This window comes from Gossypium raimondii, chromosome 7 (genome assembly GCF_025698545.1).
Source record: "Gossypium raimondii isolate GPD5lz chromosome 7, ASM2569854v1, whole genome shotgun sequence".
Lineage (NCBI taxonomy): Eukaryota > Viridiplantae > Streptophyta > Magnoliopsida > Malvales > Malvaceae > Gossypium > Gossypium raimondii.
Genome location: NC_068571.1, coordinates 2,780,835 through 2,798,872, shown reverse-complemented (window position 1 = coordinate 2,798,872; position 18,038 = coordinate 2,780,835). Strand labels below are relative to the sequence as shown.

Genomic DNA, 18,038 nt, shown 5'->3' with positions numbered 1-18,038 from the left:
TAGAAAATTTTTGAAGTAATTTCTTCGGAGAAATTTCTCTCTACAACTTTCTCTTGAATTCAAGTGTGTGAAAATAATGACTCATGACTCTCTTTATATAGGGAAAGTTTAAAGAGTTCAACTATGATTAAACTTAATCATTTTAATATTAAATTAATATAACACTTATCAAGATAAATATTAGATTAAATTTAATATTAAGATAATCACTTTAATATTAAATTAACAAAATACTATCAATATAAGAATTAAATTAAATTTAATATTCAATCTATTAAAATAATATTATTTTTGGAATCCGGTAAAGTCCCAATAGGAGTATGATTCGTCCATTGTTCAACCGCCGAAGAACCACCTGCTGGCCACTGGAATGTCGCTGTTATCGGCACAGTCATGTCCAGTGGTGGCATCGTAGGTGTGACACCCTAAGCCGGTTCGATCTGAGCCTAGTGACAGCCTGACCAGTTCGGTCTAACCACCAGTTGGACCATTGAGCCGATTTCTCATATCAGATCGGTTCGACCAAGTTTTGGGTCTCGGTCTCGATTTTGGGTTTATGGGCCCAATTTTCGAACTCAGGTCAAATTCTCAAGTTCAATTACTTATTAGGCCAATTGTTTGACTTAAAAATTAATTTCCAAAAATGTCATATTAATTTTAATTAATTTGATTAATTTAATTTTGTTTGATCAAAATTAATTTTCTCAACAATCACTACGATTTTCCAAAATTATTTTTTCAAGAAAATTCTTTAATCAGAATTTCTAGTTGAACAATTCCCACAACTGCCTAATTTAATTCAACATCGAATAAATTGACTCAATTAAATTATTTCTAAAGTCGTAGAATTTTCTTCTGATTCAAATGCAATTCGATCGAGTTTTTGTTGAGCTAGTGGAGCGGCCAATCAAACATTTACAATTAGGCTCTAGTAATTACAATTATGTCTAGAAGCATCGTTCCGATAATTCACAATTTACTTAATCATGGAGTTAGTGTAACACCCTATACCCGATCCTGTGGCCAAGCTTGAGCTATAGGATGTTACAACAGTAAACCAAAACATTCACAAGCAATTTATTCAATAATGCTCAATAATAAAAAACGCAAGTTAATTCCATGTTAAACATGCATTACAATCAAAACCAAGTCTTAATTGGGCTTACGAAAACCTTTGAGCAAGTTCGGAACTAAATTGGGATCAATCTTAAACATTTACAAAATAACATGCATAAATACAAAACAGGGTTCACACGGCTGTGTGGTGTAAGGCCACACGCCCGTGTAACTCAGGGTCACACGGCTGTGTTGCCAGGTCATGTAACTCACTATGGCTATGAAAACTAAAAATCACCCTGAACGTGTAGCACACACAACCATGTCAACCACCCGTGTGTGACACAAGGTCGTGTGGTAGCCTGTGTGCAGCATAAACGACCTATTTGAGCAAGCTTTCATACCATTTCCTGGAGTGACCTATAATGTCATTTCATGCTATTCAAACCAACACCAAAACATGCATATTTCAAAGCCCAAAATACCAATTCACCTAACTATTTTATCAAACAACCAATATGCCCTCATTGGCACCAACAAATCAATAACTCAAATCAAACACCATTCAAACCAAGTCTTACACCATTTCATACCACAATTCAATTCGCATGCATATTACCAATTAAGCTTTGCCATTTCTTTAACATTCAAACATACTTAACTTAGCAAATACCATATATATCAAACCACAACCATAGATTTACATATACAAGGTTATTATACCAAACAGACTTTAACTAGCTTAAGTTCATTCAACCTATGTACATGCCACAAGTAACCAACTTTAAACATAAAAAAGCTACCAAATTGAAATATGGTGGATGTGAGCTTTTTGCTGATCTAATCGACACGTTTCAGATGTCCAAAATCTACATAAAAAGTAATAACATGATAAGAATTATACAATGCTTAGTAAGCTCATACAATATAAACAAATTGCTTACCTTAATCATTAAACAAATACATGAATTAATATGAAATAATTTCACCTATCATGGCATCCAAAAACAACATCAATCAAGTGAGATTTAAATCAAATCCACACACATAAACTCAAATGGTGAAACACCACATTCAACTTAAAATACAGCATGAATTCATATTCTAATTTATCATTTTTTCCTATTCACTATTTAATTTGCATCATATATCCTTATTAAGATTTAAACAACAGTATTAAACACATAAGGTTTTGAGTTTAGTCATAAATACAACCATAATTGTTTACATTTTCATTTCAAATCATCTTATATCTTATATCCAAATCATATACATTACTTTGCTATATCTTCACCTTTTCATTTACAACTTTACCTGATGAAACTTTGTAAAAGAACTCGATACACAGGTGCAAATAACATATGATGCTGATCCAAGCTAATCATATACATCAGTGTCAGGTTACCCACCTGGGCTAAACCTTTAACGACACAATAAATAGTCTGGCTAGAGCTGTATATACATGTAAGGTTACCAGTCTTAGCTAAACCTTTAAAACGACAACAGATTAACAATCCAAGCTAAATCTGTCACATGTATCTTCAAGTCCGCAACAAATTTTGGAGCTCAGTACCATAAGAAATCAACCTGTACCCTCGAGTACGAGACTTTACTAAGTTTATCGAAATTTAACCTTAATATTTTCATTTCGTATCAATCTATTTTAATTAAATTAAATCATCAATTTATGTAACACTTCATATAAAATTAAAACTATTAATAAAACATTAACATACACTCAAATATAATTCCACAACAAATTCAACTTATTTATACTATATGAACATACTTGACAAAACAGTAACGCTTTAGATATTAGGGACTACTCGACAGTTTTTCCTTTTTTGCCTAAGTCAGCAACTTGATCTAAATAATATTTAAGATTCAAAATATTGACACCAATCTCATAATACAACTCAAATTCATGCTTATAATATTTAAATTTCATTTTACATAATTTCCTAAATTTTACATTTTATTCAATTTAGTCCTTAAAATCAAAACAAACATATTTTTTTCAATTGAGCTTCGTTTTTCATTCTAGTTTCAATTATGTCCTTCTACAGCTCTCAAAATCCAATTTTATAGAAATTTAATGTCACTTTTGACATATTCACAATTTAGTCCCTAAATGCAAAATTAACAAAATTTAGTTTATCAAATAGTCCTTAAACATTACATACCTTCCAAATCTACCATTCTCTATCAAAATATTTAAGATTCATCAATGAAAAGTTTTGACATATTTAAAAATTTTGAAATCGGAGTTACAGGTTAGTTGGACCTAGTTGCAACGATTACAAAATTATAAAAATTAGAAGAAACGAGTTAAAATTAGCTTACCAAATTTGAAGAAAAGCTTGGTCGAAAGCTTAGTTTACCCATCCATGGAGAATCGGTGGTGAAGGTGAAAAATAAAAATGATAATGTATTTTCCTTTTTTTCATGTTTTATAATATTTACTTAACTATTTAATTTAATTTAACATTAAAACAAAATATAATTCAACAAATAATAAGCATTGACCGTCCACCCACATTCAAAAGGTGGTAAATTTCCACTGTAGACCTTAAACAAACATTAATTATGCATTTTAGCAAATAAAAATTAATAACGAATAATTTTTACGTCTTTTACAATTTAATCTTTTTCTTTAATTAACTATCCAAGCGTTAAAATTTCTAAATCAAAATTAAATATACCAATATAAAAACTTTTTAAATATTTAATAAAAATATTTATAGACTCGGTTTATAGAAATGAGGTCCCGATACCTCATTTTCTAAAACTAATTGACTTTAGGGACAACCTACTTGTACTTAACTAATTATCTAATTAAATAAAAATTATCAAATAAAAATTCACTATATCATAATACTTAACTCGTAAATATTAAACAATAATATTTACAAACTCACTCGTCAAAATTGTGAATTTGAAATCACTGTTTCCGACACCACTAAAAAATAGGTTGTTACAGTCAATCCACAAAATGTACCATGATTGAAAACTCCTTATTGTATACTCTTTACAAAAGCAATTCATCCAATTGATTTATCCAATGATCCCGTCATGTGCGCGTTACCCTCATATGATATCATTTATTCCTTTCAGCTAAATCTGCTCGTTCAATACAATATTATTTTATATTATTATCACCATTGTGTCTTCTTAATGATTAATATGATCACTATCAACAAATGACTGTGATAAATTACTTGTTCGAGAACAAGCAACCTGGGGCCACATTTTATATTTATCAATCCATATAGTCGTTTTCCACTTATCTTACCATTCCTATTCAAAATTTCAAACCCGCCTATCTTCAAATTTTATAATCGTTTTCCACCTATCTTACCTTTCCTGTTCAAAAATTCAAAATCCCACTTCCTTTTTCTACCATTTTAAAAATAATTTATTTAAATAAAAAATCCACAACTTCCTAAATGGCAATTTGGGGTTGGCACATTAAAAAAAAAACAATTTTGGGTTGAAAATTTTTTTTTTGATTAATAAAAAGTTTGTGTATTATTTTAGTAAATAATTTTTATATATTATTTTAGTTAAAAAGCTTAATTTTCATTATTATTTAAATAAAATATTTTATTCAAGAGAATAACTTATATTAGGATAATATTAAAATATATAAATTTTAATCCTCAATAATATAATGTTACAACTAGAGGTGCTCATGGGCCAAGTCAAACAAATAATTTTCCTTACCATCCCTATTTAAAATTTCAAAGTTTCAAATCAAATTAATTAAAATAAATATGATATTTTTAGAAATTAATTTTTAAGTTAAACAATTGACTCAATAGGTAATTGAACTTAAAAATTGAACCTGAGATTGAAAATTAGACCCGTGAGCTCAAAACCGAGACTGAAACCCAAAAATTGGTCGGGCCATCATCAGGCCTGGACCGAACTGGCAATAGCCAAACTGGGTCGACTACTATGTGGCATGGCATACAAGTGGACTATTTTTTGGATGTCATTTTAGCAAAATTAACAAACATTAACTTTTCATTTATTTTATAGAAATTTGATAAACAACACAAGTTTAAAGTGCTAAAAGAGGAAAAATTAAATTGAATGCTAAAATCATTTTCCTTTTGTAAAGTTTAAGGACCAAATAAGTTATTATATCTTTTAATTTACCAAAATTTAAAACAATGAAAATTTTAAAATTTGAAGGGTGAGATAAAATAATGGAAAAAAGTAAGAAGTACCACTTTCTCTTTTTACCATTTTAAAAACAATTTACTTAAATAAAAATTCAAAATTTCTTAAATGACAATTTGGTGTTCGCACATTAAAAAAAACAATTTTGAGTTGAAAAAGAAGTAATTTTGATAAATAAAATTGGTGTATTATTTTAGTAAATAATTTTATACTATTTTAGTTAAAAAGCTTATTTTTCATTATTATTTAAATAAAAAAATCTTTTATTTAAATGAATAGAGAATATTAGGATAATTTTAAAATATATAAATTTTAATCTTCAAAATATAATGTTATAATTAGAGGTACTCATGGACTGGGTTTGGGTCAGGTCTAAGTATGATATTAACATACTTTATACTTGCTCAAGCCTGACTCGACCCAAAATACGGGCCTAAAATTTTGTCCAAACTCATCCATATTTGCAAAAAAACTAATCCAAACATATTTTAGGCACGCTCATATTATTTTTAATTTTTTAAAAAATATTTATATTATATTATTTTAATATTTAATAATTTTATACATTATTTTAATATTTACATTAGAGTGATATTATATATTTAGTATATGTTTATTTTTTAATAAGTTCTAAATTACATAATATAAAGTACTATAAATTTAAAAAACAGGCTGGGCTGAGCCGAACTTAAGCCTTAAATGTTCAAGCTCAACCTTGATATATTTTAAATGGACCTAATTTTTTTGCCCAACCTCTCTTAAATTTCGGACAGATCTTCGGGTCTGGAAGACAACTCAACCCATAAACAGATCTAGTTACAACATCAATTTTTAAAAATATAAAAATTTTATTATATACTCCCCATATTTAATATATTCTCTAATTTAATTAAATTACTTAAACTATTAAATCTTTTTTGAGAAAATGAAAAACCATACCAAAATATTCAAAGTTTCAAATATTCGAAGATCTTCAATTCAAATATTCGAAGTTTCAAATTTTCAGTTCAAATTTTATATTCGTTCGAAAAACTCCCCCTTGTTCTTTTCTTCTTGATTTATAGCAGTTTCTAAGCCCCACTCAGTTTCTTCTTTACCCCTAAACCCCTTCAGCCTGAACTGAAGGTTGCTTCTGTATTTCCTGAGAGGAAGGTTGTGTATATGATCACCCCATGCTCATTTCATTCATAGTTCTATATTGTTTCTTGTTGCTGAATCTTTGTTCTTAGTTTTCCTTCGCATTGATTTTGAATTTGGATTCAGTTTGCACCATTTCTTTGCTTCAGCCTTCCCTGGAAAGGGCTAATATGATAAGATTAGCGAAAAGAAAGTGTCGACTTCTATAGAGGTATGTTTACTTGCCCCATCCTTCGACAGATTGGTTCCCTCTGAGAAATTTAATTTTTATGATATCACTCTTGCTTCGTTGTTCATTGGTACTGGTTTGTGCGTGTTTAATAGGTGCTCTGTAAGTCATATCCATCTGAGTTTCTCTCTCGTATACTGTCGTTCTTTGCGGTTTGAAGATAAGCCCGATTATTCCTATTTGAAGAGGCTTTTCCGAGACTTGTTTTTAAGAGAAGGTTAGTTATCATCATTGTGGCTATGGATTCTGTTACTCTTTCGAACACATACACACATACTCAAACCAGAGGATGTTGTTGAACTTATTTCTTCATGGAATGTCAAGTTCTTTGTTTTCTGTTCATTAGTACTGGTTTATGCGTGCTTAATATTATAAAAACGCAAAGTTCATGCTTTAATTTCAATATTATAAAAACAACTATTAAAAAAGTCTCCTTCTCTTACTGTGTTTTTTCTTTTCCTTTTCATTATTATTTCTCCATGGAATGTCAAGTTCTCTTACTTTCTGTTAGTAAGTATAACATTCTTTTCATGATGAAGAATCAGTTCAGTTTTTTCATAATATACTTCCTTTTCAACTTTTTTTTTTCAGATTAATAGAGTAGAATATATGCATTCAAGAGGTTTTCTTCACCGTGACATAAAGCCTGACAACTTCTTGATGGGCCTAGGACGCAAGGCAAATCAGGTATTTAAAGTTATCGTGTCTTATATTTTTTTGGCAAACATAACATGCACATACATTACTCGTTATACTGCTTGCACAGCAACTTTCAAATTTGAATTTCTGGTCACGATAAAAATATTATTTCATTTCTACGTATAGGACTTTGTTACACTTGAAAAGTATGAAATATTCTGATGTCAATTTTTCATTACTGTTACTACAAGTATATATCATTGACTATGGTCTTGCGAAGAAGTATAGGGATCTTCAAACTCATAAGCACATCCCATATAGGTGATTATCTTTTTGTTGACTTGTTAACACAGAAACTTGAAGATCTCAAGATTGTTTAGTTCTCATCATATTGCATGACTATCAAGTCAAGATACTAGATAAGAAAGTTACTTCATGGTCTAGCCACGTTTTTCAGCTCAGTTTTTGCTTTACTTATGCAACTTATAATGCCTTGGCATTTTGTACAATTCGAGGAAAATCATATTGCCTACTTTCCTTGTATCAAGTTCCTCCTTGGTAAAGATATACCGAATATTTGGTGCAACCAAATACGTTTGTTTGCATAACGACTGATCAGATTCTTTTGCTGCAGAGAAATCAAAAACCTCACAGGCACTGCTCGTTATGCAAGTGTTAACACTCACCTTGGAATTGGTAAGTTGTTTTATTTTGCGACTCAAATAGTAGCAGTAAATCATATATCATAGATGAAAGTTTACTTGTTACTTTTTTTTTTTATACATTCTTCTATTTTATCGGCAGAGCAAAGTCGCAGAGATGATTTGGAATCCCTTGGTTATATGCTCATGTATTTCCTGAGAGGAAGGATGTGTATATGATCACCCCATGCTCATTTCATTCATGGTTCTATATTATTTCTTGTTGCTGAGTCTTTGTTCTTTGTTTTCCTTCGCATTGATTTTGAATTTGGTTCAGTTTGCACCATTTCTTTGCTTCAGCCTTCCCTGGAAGGGGCTAAAAGCTAGCAATTAGCGAAAAGAAAATGTCGACTTCTATGGAGGTATGTTTACTTTCCCCATCCTTCGACAGATTGGTTCCCTTTGAGAAATTTAATTTTTAAGATATCACTCATGCTTCGTTGTTCATTAATACTGGTTTAGTTGTGTTTGTCTTATGGGTTGCGAATTAATGCCCGTGATAAATGCACACAGAACTTCTCATGAAGTTCAACTAATTAAATGGTGGATCTTTGCCTGGATTAGGAAGCTAGCAGATAAATGTACTGGAGTTCAAGGGTTTTTGGTGTTTCATGCTTGGATCACTGCTTCTTGAAACGCTTTCAGTGGATTATGGTAAGAAATCAAAATTGGGTTTCACTGTTTACCCTTTTCCACAGTTTTCCACATTTGTTGTAGAGCCTTACAATAGTGTTTGATCAACCCATTCTCTGTTAGAGCATACTGATGTTGCTGCTCTCCTTGATAATGAAACTATCTATGATATTTGTCGAAGGTCTCTCGATATTGAGAGGCCTGCTTACACTAACCTCGACAGGCTGGTCTCTCAGGTACAATAAATGATAGTTTTTTTTAATTTGATTGTTTGCATTGTTAGTGTCTACTTATAATGTTTGGTAACTATGTTAATTAATTATCTTAATTATATGAACTTGTATTTTTGGTAACTGTGTTTTCCACGAAATTTGGAAAACTATTTTTCATTAACCTTTTTCTTCGTTTATGATAATAAGTTACTATAATTTTAGGTTTATTATTTCATAAATTATATTCATTAAAAATTCTAGGCAATTGCCATTTTGTTTCAGTTATATGCTAATTAGTTTGCTACCTATTCATTGCATGTGATATGAATATTTTTAATTTAATTTGATATATAACTAATAATTTTGTTTTTTATTATTATCATGACCCATGCCTCACGTCTTTAAATTTGATGAAATATAGGATATTGTTCGACAATCATAGGTTCTTGAACAAAATTGTATTACCAATTGAAGTGGGAAAGTTGGATGTGAATTGGGTTCTTTAGGATAGCTTCATTTTATCTAGTGTTCATGACAACACTCATTAGAAAGTTCAGAAGACTTTGTAGCTAATTTGTTGAAATTTATTAGCCTGCAAAACAAGGAGAAAACTCGAGTCTTGCCTAAATCAGGTTTAATTGACCTCTTTATAGACTTTATTGATAGGCCACTCAAATCTCTTAAGAAATATCTCTCTTTGTGGTGGTTGATTGTTTTTTTCTAGTATGCTCATTTTATTACCCTCTCCCATCCTAAATCAGGTTTAATTGACCTCTTTATAGACTTTATTGATAGGCTACTCAAATCTCTTGAGAAAATATCTCTTTTTGTCGTGGTTGATTGTTTTTTTCTACTATGCTCATTTTATTACCCTCTTTCATCCTTACAATGTTGTTTCGGTGGCTTGAATTCTCTTTGATTAAATAGTTTATTTGAATCCATTGTTAGTGGCCAAGATGTTATTTTTACTAATAATTTTTGGAAAGAACTCTTTCGTATTTGTGGAACAAAATTAGCCTTTTCCTTTGCCTACCACCCCACATCGATGGTTAAATTAGAGTTAGTCAATTTTACAATTGTGATGTATTTACATTGTTTTCCAATGGGGCAACTTAAGTAGTGGGTTGACTAGGTACTTTGGGTAGAGTTTTGCTATAACACTTTCTTCCATACAGCTTCTACATATCCTCATTTCCAGTAGTTTATGGTCAGACTCCTTTAAGATTGTTCTTGTATGATTTTAGGTATTTTAAAGTTCATGTTGTTGACTAATCTTTTATAGCTCGTGATTCATATTTAAGTGACCATTTTTCATGATTCTAGTGATAATATGACCAAATCTTAATTGTTTTACATCCATCTATTACAGATTAAAAAATTATTTTTGTGAATAGCAATCCTTTACTTGAATGTCATAGAATAACTGTTATTAAATTAATAGACATAAAGTCCAATTACATGCCAGGCCCATTACACCAACAACCCAAAATAAAAACCCTAACCCAAAGCTACAAACCCAACACCCTAAACTTTTCAACAGAAACCCTAGCCCCTTTTGCGTTGCACCCGACCCTAGTGCCATCGCCGCTCCTAGCCTCTGACACCACCAACTCTTCTGCCACAGTCGGTTGACTCCAAACACGCCTGCAAAAACAAAAAAGCAAGAGTAGCAACGACACGCAAGAAACAGTAGAAAAAAATATAAAAATAACATTGTAAATCGTCTATAAAAAGGCTAAAAAAATATTATAAAGGGTTGGTTTTTTTGAAATAGCAATCGTGCAGAGAAAAGTACAAAAAAAAATCAAGTTTCAAAAGGTAGACCTTTTTATTTTCTGATTTTTACTTTCAAAGCAAATAAAAAAATGGTTACCTATCTTTTCATCTTCGCGCTGCCATCGATGTTTCTTCAGATCTGAGAGATCGTCGAATCCTTGGGGATTCCGCTAGGGCCGCGAAAAAGGGCGTCAGGAGTCGAAGGGTCTTTTTTTTAGAATTTTGGCCTTATTTTGGCAATTTCAACTCCAAATCAAAGTTACACATGAAAAGGGGAACAAAACGGAGTTTTCTTGATTTTCTAGGCCATTGAAGGCGACAGTCGAAACTAAGCTGAAAATGAACGTTTTTTGGCTTTTTAACTTAAATAGAGCATCAAAACGACGTTGTTTTGTGACGTGAACCGATTACCGACCCGACACGCCTTAGGATCTGCGTGTTTTTGTTGATATTTACAACTTTAGTCATTTCGCCTTTTGAGTTGTTTTAATTTAATAGGTAAAGTCTAAGTGGATTCTTTTTTGGGTATTGTCTCTCTCATTGGTTAATATTCGAGTATTTTCTTAATTCATTCTCTATTGCGTTTTTAGTTAAATTAGTTTAGTAATTTTAGCTTTAAAATCAATCACTCTAATTTGCCGGCTAAATAATAAGAAAACGGTAATTACTAATACTTTTAGTCCTCGTGGGTATGATATCTTTACTCACTGTGGCTATACTATTGTTCGATAGGTACGCTTGCCTTTGTCATATTCATAATTAGTTTTGTGACCATCAAGTTTTTAGCGCCGTTGCCAGGGACTAAACTATTAGCAACACTTTATTTTTATTAATTTAGCCATTTTTTATTTTGTTTTAATTTTGTTTTTAGTTTAAATTTTACATTTTAGTTTTCCTTTTATTTGCTTTTGGCGGGTTCCTTTAGTTTATGATTAGAAGAATTGTCGAGATCATTGATTTATGACCGTAAGATTGAAAGAACAATTACTGCAACTTCTGTTTCTCGTACTATGTACGATTATGCCAAGCTCACTCTGACTGGGGCTAAATCGAGTATTGTGGGACCCACCATTGCTGCAAATAATCTTGAATTGAAGCTGAACAGTATTCAGATGGTACAAGAGTTTGTTCAGTTCTATGGTTTGTAAGACGAATATCCAAATATTCATGTGGCTAATTTTATGAAAATCTACGACACTTTCAAAATTAATGGCGTAATTGACGACACCATTCGCCTACGATTATTTCATTTCTTGTTGAGAAACAAAGCCAAATAGTGGTTGAACTCTTTACCATGAGGTTCCATCACCACATGGGCTCAAATAACCGAGAACTTTCTTCTGAAGTACTTCCCACTGGCTAAAACAACCAAGTTGAGGAATGACATCTTTTCCTTTGTTCAGATCGATTTAGAGACTCTATATGATGTATGAGAGAGGTATAAAGACCTATTAAGAAGGTGCCATCACCATGGGTTATCTTTATGGCTACAAGTTCAAACATTCTACAACTGTTTGAATCCTTCAACTAAGCAATTAATTGACCAACAGTCGGTGGTACACTCTAAACAATAAAACACCCGAAACGGCTTATGAATTTATTAAGGAGATGACACTGGATAATTATCAGTGGAAAGTCATGAGGACAAAACTGATAAAAACAATCAGTATCTTTTATTTAGATGCAGTTACTATGTTATCAAACCAGGTAGATTTGCTTAATAAGAAAATTGATGGTTTATATCTTTCTACGCAGGTACATCTGGTGATGCAATGCGATACAAATGAAGGTGGAATGAACAATGCAGAATAAAAAACGAGCAAGTCAATTATATGGGCAATAATTTTAGGCTTCAAAATAATCTTTATAGTAACAATTATAATGCAAGTTGGAGGAACCATCACAATTTCTCTTGGGGTGGTCAAGGAAATAAAAAAGCACAACCCCTTCTGGTATTCCAACCACCACCTTATCAGCAAGAGAAAAAGCCAAACCTTGAGGAGATGTTGACAAAGTTTATCTCAGTATCAGAAACGCGCTTTCATGATACAACACTAAAAAATCAAAAAGCATTGATTCAAGGGCTTGAGAACCAAATAGGTCAGCTTGTTAAGTTACCTACACGAAGTACTAATTCACCCAAGCCGTGTAGCTCCTAAAAACAGCTTTATTTGTCCAATTTGGCTCGTTTTTTGCTCTTTCAGTTCCAAATGCTCTCCTAAGTATAGAAACATGAATTTAAAGGATTAGGAGCATCAAATTCACTAATTTTCATAATTAATCATCAAAAAATGTATTAAAAATGAGATTAAAATATATTACTTTTATAACTTATTAAATATCCTTACACTTATGCGTTTGCTTGTCCTTAAGCAAAATATATTTCTCAACTTGTAATTCCTGTCAATAATGTCTCAAAATAATTTACAAATAATCATGCATTGGCAATTCATCTAAAAGGGCACTAAAGTCTCAAACAATCCAAGCTAACATTTTTAAGCACGAAAACAAAGGTGTCTCCCTTTATTTAAGTAGTTCCTTTAATTAAAAAACAAGAATTGACATACTAAAAATTCACTCAAGCATTCAAAGTGTTTAAGGCTTAATAAAATGAACTCAATAGTTGGACAAGAAATGTCATTACCATAGGCTTGCATGAAAATTAAATCTCCACCACTACGAAATGATATGATACACTAATCAAAAGGTCTTTAAAATGTTGTAATGAGGTTTAGGTTAAGGGTGTGGAGAAAGGCTAGAAAAGTTTGTTATAATCGAGATTGAATTGATAAATTACCAAACTGAAAAAATAAACAAATGTTGAATTAAAACAAGTTTATAAATCAATAACTATTCAAGAACAAAAATGAGCTTCTTCTCAAAATATGAATTTAACTATTCAAGCTCAATCAACAAATAAAACTAATTAATAATCAATATTTTTTTCTTTTTAATATTTTTTTTTCTTTTACAAGAAGAGTATAGCTAGGCAACTAACCAAATCAAATCTCGACAAAAAAGAGAGTAAAAAAAAGGGGATCAAAATGACGTCGTTTTGTGACATGAACCGATTACTGACCCGACCCGCCTTAGGATCCGCGTGTTTTTGTTTAAAGGGAATATTTACTACTTTAGTCATTCCGCCTTTTGAGTTGTTTTAATTTAATCCTAATTTCGCTATTCTTCCGTTTTAGAAATTTCGCCATTCAATTTTATCCCGTTTTCAATTAAGTCCTCAGTTCGCTGATCTTCAGGAGAATAGACGCGTGTCCTGGGGGTTGGAATAATTTTGCACTTAGTCCCTGTCTATTTTTGCGCTTTTCATTTGTCTTTATTTACTTATTTTATCATAATTTATACATATAACTTCATTTTCATTCTGATTCAGTCATTGGTTTATTTAATTTTAATTTTTCATGAAAGTTTTTATTTATTTATTTATGTATTTATGTATTCATTGATTCCTTTATTCTTTTTGTATTAAAAGTTTATATTGTTCTTTATATTTTTATTTTGCACATTTTGTTCTTATTATTATTCTCATTATTATTGTTATTATTTATTTTTCATTTTTTATTTTTTATTTTTAGATTTTTATATTAATATTTAATTAGTATTAGAATTAGTAATTATAATATGATTATTTCCATTGTTAATTGGTGTTTTATTATTATAATATCATTGTCATTTACTAGTATGGTATTTTTTTCGTACATCATCGTTTCATTTTTATACATTTCCTTTTTATTTTATTTTATTTTGCTATAACAATGCCACGAGTTGTGTTTAAATGTACTTACCCATTTTTATACTATGCCCGAATAAGCTAAATACATATTATTTTAAATATTGCATTTGTTTTTGCACGAGGCACAAAAAAAAGAAATGTTTTAAACCGAGATAGTCAAATATATACTTTAAGATAAAATAAAAACTGGATTTAAGTGATGATTAAATGGCGTTCATTTTTGTTCTCGATGATCTAAGGCATTGTGTCCTAACTTATGGGACATGATTCTTTCTTCTCGATCAACTTGAAATAAGCCCCTTTTCGTGAAAATTAATTTAGTTAAGTAATGTTTTAATAAAGGATCGTATTTTAAAATCTCTTCAAAATTTCAATTTTCAACATTAAAGACATCAAGTAATCAATTAGGTACTAATTTTGGGCGTAACGAGGGTGCTAATCCTTCCTCGTGCGTAACCGTCGAACCCATTTTCTAGATTTTTGTAAACCGAAAAATATTGTTTTAATATATCAAACCTCTTATTAAAATGGTCAAATTACGAGGTAACCCGATCATGCCTCTTAAAAGTGATTGGTAGTGACTTTATTTTTGTTTTTTTTAAAATAAAAAATCTATTTCAAAAAAAATGGTTTTGACAATTTTATGCCTCCACTGGGACCCAAAATAAGAGAGTCAAGCCACGAGTTGATTACTTTTTGTCTTTTTGGCAAAAATTAAAAATTTGGTTTAAATTTACAATCCTTTCATTGCATTTCATTTGACTTTGTTGCGATCTTCATTATTTTTGTTGAGTTTTTTTTATATATTTCTGCACATTGCATCGAGTAATCGGTCGATTTTACCCTTTTAAGTGGGAGTGAGAAGGTGAGTTCTTCACCTCCGTATAGGATAGTGGATCGCTTTTCATACCTATATCTTCATGAGATTTTCATCTCCATATAGCCATAGGAAAATGTATTTCCTTAAACTGAACTCAGTCCATATGAGCCTGTAATGGGTAAGGGTCAAGAAATATTCTGGTTTAGGTACCTTTACGTTAGAACCGAACCACATATAGCGAGCCTTAATAGCCAACCTTAGGTAGAGTCATACCAAACCCTAGTGGTTACTGGAGTAGGTGATTTACTTATTATTCTTCGCTTGCTTTAAACTGTGTATGAAGTATTGACTTGTTTTACTTTTATTGTAACTGCGTGGCATTTTCATCAAAAAATATGTTGATTCACATTTGATTGCTAAATAAATAACTTGTTATGGAAAATGAGTTTCTTGATAAAATAGAGGATGATGCGACCGTCTGGATATAGGCTGAGACAACGCAGCAAGAGAAGGGTGATAGTCTTACAGAGGGGTACGTGTCAGAGTTATGGGATTTTACTCGTATCAGCGTAACCTAAAATAATCTCCAAAAGATAAAAGAAATATGAGATGACGAGATCAAGTAACTATTCTACTGTAATTATGGTGATTTGTCCTATCTACTCGATATCAAAGTTGACAAGTACTTATTCTGAGCTTTAGCCCAGTATTGGAACCCTACTTATAGTTGCTTTACTTTTAGAAATGTGGATTTGGTACCTATTGTGGAAGAGTACACGGCTTTGCTTCGTTGCTCGAAGATTTAAATTGACAAGGCTTATTCTAGAGCTGCCAACGTCCCAACATTCTTAAAAAAGCTTATTTGGAGTTGAAATTGCTAGACTAAGGCCAAAATTCCTAAAAAAAGACCCTTCGACTCCAGATGCTTTCTACTGCGGCTTTGGCTGAATCCTCAAGGATTCGACGGCCTCTTGGATCTGAAGAAACACCGATGGCGGCGCGAAGAGGAAAAGGCAGGTAACAATTTTTTTAATTTCTTACTTATTATTTTTTATTTGCTTTGAAAGTAAAAATAAAAAAAATAAAAAGGGCTACCTTTTGAAACTTGATTTTTTTTGTACTTTTCTCCGCTCGATTTCTATTTAAAAAACCAACCTTTACAATATCTTTTTTAGGCTTTTTATAGCCGATTTACAATGTTATTTTTATATTTTTCTACTGTTTCTTGCATGTCGTTGCTGCTCTTGCTTTTTCATTTTTACAGGCGTCTCTAGAGTTAACCGACGGTGGCAAAGGAGTTGGTGGTGGTAGAGGCTAGAAGCGGCTACGGCACTAAGGTAGGGTGCGGCGCAAAAAGGGCTAAGGTTTCTGTTGAAAAGTTTAGGGAGTTGGGTTTGTAACTTTGGGTTAGGGTTTTTGTTTTGGGTTGTTGGTGTATTGGGCCTGGCATGTAATTGGACTTTGTGACTGATAATTTTTATTATTTTTTAATTTTAATTGTTGTTAAGAGCCCGAAAAAAATTAGGCACTTATGTCACGGGCCGCAGTTTAAAGCCCGTGACCATCGCACCAAATGCATCCAATGGAGGTCTATTGCTCAGATGAGGATCATTTGGCCTACGAGAACTGGCCCGATTCAAAGAGCTATTGGACAAGCCTGTCAGATTGAAGCCTAGTTGGCCCGATAATGAAGAGATGGCAACTTAGGCTAATATGGTAACTAATCTTAGAAGATAGAGGGAATCATATCTTGTAAAGATTAGATTTGATTTGATGAGGCTTATCTTGTAAATCCCTAAAATTAAGGGATATGGTTAAATCTCATCCGTCGATGTAAATGTATCTTGACCGTCGGTTTTGGGGGAGCTCCTCCCCTTCATTTGTACTCACTCCATTCATTGTTTCATTATTCTTTGTGAATAAGAGAAATAGAGAGCATTTACTCAAACACTTTGCGAGCGTTCTCTCTGTTGTTCTTTGTTATTCTTCTTTTGGCATAAATCTCTTCCGCTCTTCAATTGGTGCCTTGGAGGAGTTCTAAATGAATCCTCACTTGAGTTAAGGCTGACTTGGGCGAGTTTGGATGAACGGATCGCCTAAAGCCGCACGGATTGCGAGACGAAAGGTCTAGCCTCGTGACAAGTGGTATCCGAGCCAAGGTTTGAACCAAGTAATATTCGAGTTGTTGGTTCAAAGGCACCGTTGGGATGACGAGAGAAGAGTTCAAACAAAGGTGGGCGAGGAAGTCTTTGAGGGAGATGTTGTCGGCTATTGAGGAATGCGTGGCTAAACTTGAGGAGTCCATGGAGAACGCAAAAGAGTCGGGTAATGCGCTTGGGGAAAACATTGATGACTTGAAGGAGCAGTCTAGGGACTTTGTTACCACGTGTCTTACTTCCCAAAAGGATAACGTGCGAGAATTGTTAGATTTCCAAATGAAGAAGCTGACGGAGAGGAACGATGCTCTCGAGGCCACGATGATGGCTTTGAAAGAGGAAACAATGGCCACGACGAAGGCTTTGAGCACAAGAATAGAGGAGCTCGAGGGAGAGCTGGCCTTGTGTCGAGCAGCCGTGAGGAAAGGAGTGGCAAATGCAGCACTCAGTAACGAGGATGTCTCGAAGTCGAAATAGTTGGTGGGGACAAGGTCTTCATGCGATGTGGACAATTTCTTGTGGAGGATGGAAAACTACTTCCGTGCCAAAAGCATCATGGATGATGCGGTTAAAGTAAAAACTGCTTCAATGTTTCTTACTGACTTTGCGCTTTTATGGTGGCGAGGCAGGACCACAGATAAAAGGCAAGGTGAGATTGGGATGTGGCAAGAGTTCCAATGTGAATTGAAGGGACAGTTTTACCTAGATTTTGCTGAGGAAGAAGCTTGGGCAAAGTTGTAAGGAAT

General features: G+C 32.3%; 1 long non-coding RNA gene across 6 annotated transcripts; it reads left to right on the top strand.

Moving 5' to 3' along the window:
* Nucleotides 1–6,197: 6,197 nt before the first annotated feature.
* On the top strand, nucleotides 6,198–12,765 carry LOC128031893 (uncharacterized). Of its 6 annotated transcripts, none has more exons than XR_008197816.1 (8): nucleotides 6,198–6,393; nucleotides 6,528–6,589; nucleotides 6,703–6,824; nucleotides 7,199–7,294; nucleotides 7,881–7,942; nucleotides 8,051–8,309; nucleotides 8,512–8,601; nucleotides 12,324–12,765. It is a non-coding gene; the product is annotated as an uncharacterized LOC128031893 (long non-coding RNA). The 6 variants fall into 6 exon arrangements; XR_008197814.1 differs by having other exon boundaries at nucleotides 6,505–6,589; XR_008197817.1 differs by having other exon boundaries at nucleotides 6,200–6,589; nucleotides 8,051–8,152; nucleotides 8,225–8,309.
* The last annotated feature ends 5,273 nt before the right edge of the window (nucleotides 12,766–18,038 follow it).